The sequence below is a fragment of the Convolutriloba macropyga genome, unplaced genomic scaffold (genome assembly GCF_964194025.1).
Source record: "Convolutriloba macropyga unplaced genomic scaffold, txConMacr16.3 SCAFFOLD_717, whole genome shotgun sequence".
Classification (NCBI taxonomy): Eukaryota; Metazoa; Xenacoelomorpha; order Acoela; family Convolutidae; genus Convolutriloba; species Convolutriloba macropyga.
This window is the reverse complement of record NW_027452506.1, coordinates 708-5103: the sequence shown is the minus strand read 5'-3', so window position 1 is coordinate 5103 and position 4396 is coordinate 708. Positions and strand designations below refer to the sequence as shown.

The 4396-nt window shown below is 34.9% G+C and overlaps 1 non-coding gene across 1 annotated transcript; it reads left to right on the top strand.

Annotated features, from left to right (window-relative positions):
• Window positions 1-3759: 3759 nt before the first annotated feature.
• On the top strand, window positions 3760-3831 carry Trnam-cau (transfer RNA methionine (anticodon CAU)). Its single transcript has one exon. It is a non-coding gene; the product is annotated as a tRNA-Met (tRNA).
• Window positions 3832-4396: the final 565 nt, after the last annotated feature.

Sequence of the window (4396 nt, the reverse complement as noted above, 5' to 3'; positions counted from 1 at the left end):
CCAAGTACGATATCCCATTTAGAAAAGGTTACAAGTCTCAATTCACAAGTGAAATTTTTGAAATTGTTAAAATTGCGACTTTAAAACCACCAACCTATAACCTTCATGGAGAACAAGGTGATGAAATTCTAGGCAAATTTTATGAACAAGAGCTTGCAAAGTGTATCATTTAGATATGAATTCTTTTACTGTAGAGTTGGTTTCGAATGCTTCCTTTGATTGTTATCCAAATAATACATTAAGTTCTTTTACAAACTTTCTTCCGGAACAAATTAATCTCGAAGGAGAATGGGAGGTTGCAATTACAGAACTATCTTATCCTTCCTTGTACCAAAACATCACGGAAGGGAAATTTTTCTATCTAGATGAAGCAACACCGAATACAAAACCATCAGACTATTACACACTTGATCCAGGTCTATATCCTTCGATCTCTGATATTGTAAACGAAATGAACAAAAAAGTTCAAGAACGAGAAAAGTTTGAAAAAACACCAATCAGATTACACGTTAACAAAATTACACAGCGAATTTCTTTGAGTCTTCCCAATGAGAATTCTTTACTTGTTATATTTAGTGCTGATCTTTGTCATGTCTTTGGATGTGAAGAAGCTGTTTATGGGATGGGTGTTTTCATGAGTGGTGCTGGTCCACATTTTCCCAAGTTTCCTTATGACATTGTACGAATACATACATTGATGATATATAGTGATATTGTTGAATACAACATTGTGTGTGATACAAAAGCTGCTCTTTTACGATGCATTCCTTTTATATCAAAGGTTAAGAATGGAGACATCATCTCAACTGGCCAATACATGAATTATCAAAATTTTCCAAACCTACAGTTTAAAAAAATTCTGAAAAATTCATTCCACAGCATAAAATTAGAGCTCCGAGACTCTTATGGTGAAAAAGTACCTTTCAACTCTGTTGGAGTAACTAGAGCAGTACTAATGTTTAGAAAAACTTCTGAAAATCATTTTTAGAATTAAGACTGTAAAAAATGGTTGCTGATAGTGATTTACCGTATTTTCGCGGATATGCCAGACAAAGGGGTAGGGGATTTGGAGCTTTAGCGCAAACAATTGGGAGGACAGCAATTCCGTTTTTGAGACGATATGTTGTCCCAGCAGCAAAAAGAGTGGGAGCTGATTTAATTGAAATGGCTGCTCCTGAAATTGGAAATGTTTTGACTGGGAAGAAAAAACTCAAATCTGTCGCTGCTGATGTTGGAAAGAAAACTTTACGTAAACAGCTAGGTGCAGGAAAAACAAGAAAACGTCGCATTATTCGTAGATCACCTCCAAAAATCAGTCGACGTCGTCGAACGAGAAAAGATATATTTGCTAATCTAAAATGAATTCTAGATCAACAAACGATTCCAATTTTCGATATGGACACTTTACAAACTCTTGCTTGGAGATTTTTGACAAAATTCCTGTTTTGGAACCAATTGAGTCTTCTCATGTTCAAGAAGTTTATCCTAGTACTTCACTGGATGAAAGCAGCATTGAATTTGAATTTGAAACAGATAGAAGCATCTATCTTGATATGAGAGATATCCACCTTCAAATCAAAGTTGGACTACAAAAGGGAAGATTGTTTGATGACTTTAAAGATGAAAAAAGATGAGCATGGAAAACCAGATATGGGTATGTCTTTCACAGATGACGATTTACATTATCTAACTCATGTCAACAATATTTTACACTCACTCTTCTCCAACTGTGAAGTGTATCTGAACAATCAACAAGTGTACAACTCAAATGGTCTCTATGGACACAAGGCTTTAATTTCCAATGAATTTAATGCTTCAAAGAGAAATAATGAAGGCATTTTGGCTTGTCATGGATACGAATTTGAAAAAGAACCTAGTGATTATGAGAAGAGCCCGTTTATAGACCGAGAGGAAGAACTTCTGCTGAAAAATGGAAGCACTTACTACGGTAAATTAGCTATTGACCTGTTTCAATGTGAAAAGTTACTGCTTCCAAATACAAAAGTAAGATTGAAATTGATTCGTGCAAGACCTAATTTTTACATGATTTCCTGCAATCCTCACGTTTCCCTTAAGGTTCTTGACTGTTCCTTATTTACACGACGCGTGGTTGTTAACGAAGTGTATCACCAGACTATCAAATACCAATTAACTCATCAACCTGCTTGTTACAACTTTATGGAAACCATTGCACGTACATTTATTATTCCCTCAGGACAGAACCAGTTTATTCAGGAAAATGTTTTTAACAATGCTCCAATCAGAAGAGTAGCTATTGCGATGAACACCAATTCGGCATTCACAGGACATTTTCAAGAAAATCCTTTCCATTATCAGAAATTTGGTTTGCGAGAACTTAGAATTGTTCGCGGAGGTAGAGCTATTGTATCGCTTGATACAATTAATGACTGTAGAGCATACGTAACAACAATGAAAGCATTGAATTTTAACGAGGAAATTCCTGCGTTACCGAATCATCAGTTTCAGAACCACTACATACTTGTATTCGATCTCACTTCACTTCAAGATGCTGGCGAAAATGTTCATTATCCTGAACTCAGTGGTGAAAGTATTCGATTGGAAATGTTTTTTGATCGTTCACTAAAAAACGTAACAGAAATCATTGTTCTGGGAGAAAGGATGTCCACTGTCAAAATTGATCAGTTTGGGACTGTTGCTAAAAATGTCTAATAATTTTTCATCATTTTTTCATTTTTATGTACTTTGTTGGAACATTTGTGGGCTTAACCTCTCTATCTAGTTGTTGTTCTCTACATCAATTGTTAATTAACTAATGGATGTGGATGTGAACTGGGGTAGACTAACTTCAAATATATATATTTATATTCCTTTGCTAATTTTCCTTGGACTTTTTATAATTATTGTTTTGTTTCATCCCAGCACCCAGAACGAAACGGTTGAGAAAATCACAAAATCCAAAGATTGTTGCTTCTCTCAACAGAACGAAAGTTTTCAACTTGATTGCTCTGTCAGGAATCCTTGTACAAACGGAGCTTGTGAGATAAAGAAAAGAAAACTTATTTGTCATGGATAACACCTCACTTCGTGACATTATTGAACGTATTCAAGAGCTTAAATTCCGGTATATTGGATCCTTTCCAGCAGATTTTGTCCCAAATTTGCCCAAATTTACTTTTGCAATCATCAACACTTCTCCAAGCAGTGAAGCTGGTGAACATTGGATAATGATTGGTCGCCTCAATAGAAACTATTACTATGCGGATTCTCTAGCACGATCAATCACACATTACAAATTTTTGAATAAAAAGTATCAGAAAATGATACAGAGTCCACTCCAGAAAATGGAAAACTTGTGTGGGTTCTACACTATTTATGCTGCTTTTCATCTGTTTAAATTTTTACAAACAAACTTGAACAATGTTCATGATGTGCATGTACTAAATTTTATTAGTAATCATATGTAAATTTGATTACTGGGGTATACACAAAGCTGGTGCCCAATAAAGTCGACATTAGTTTTTAACATTTGTACCTTTTACTCAGTTAGCTACGCAAGTTTTTCCTTTTTGTCGACTTTATTAACCCACTCGGCTAAGTGTACCTTGATGTTCATTGAAATTTATACAATTTATTGTAAATGATTGAGTAATTTTGTATTTTGATGCTCATAATTTGTACTGTGTCTGTCATTTTATACTATTTTAATTCATTTTTTTCTTTTATTTAACATCTTTTTTCAAATAATGTACAAAAAATAATGCATATATGCATGTAATTAGCAAGATGGCGCAGTGGGAGCGCGCTGGGCCCATAACCCAGAGGACGGTAGATCAAAACTACCTCTTGCTATCTTGACTTTTTCCAATTAATGAGCGCGCAAAAGACATTTGTTACACAATTTATTCAAACAATTAGGGGAACAATCTTTGCAATTGACCTAAAATTTGTAAACAAAAATTCAACATGTCACATAATTACCCCTCAGATAACTAGGGTAATTGAAAACCCCCACCAATTAATTTCACATTTTAATATGACCTGAAATTTGTAAACAAAAATTCAACATGTCACATAATTGCCCCTCACATAATTACAGCAATTAATTACCCACGCCAATTCTATTGTTCTCACGTAATCACTTAATAACTACACAAACATTGATATTTTCCCCTCAAAATTTCAGCCAATCAGGAGCGTCTGCGAACCTACCCCCCACATTTGCACCGACTATACTACTAGCATATGTACATGCACAAATACATACACAAAACCTATACCCTATCTTAATACATGGCGGCACCTAATCAATACATGTCCGCGGCTATAACTAATCTCAATACATGTCGGCGGCTATTACTAATCTCAATACATGTCGGCGGCTATAACTAATCTTAATACATGTCGGCGGCTATAA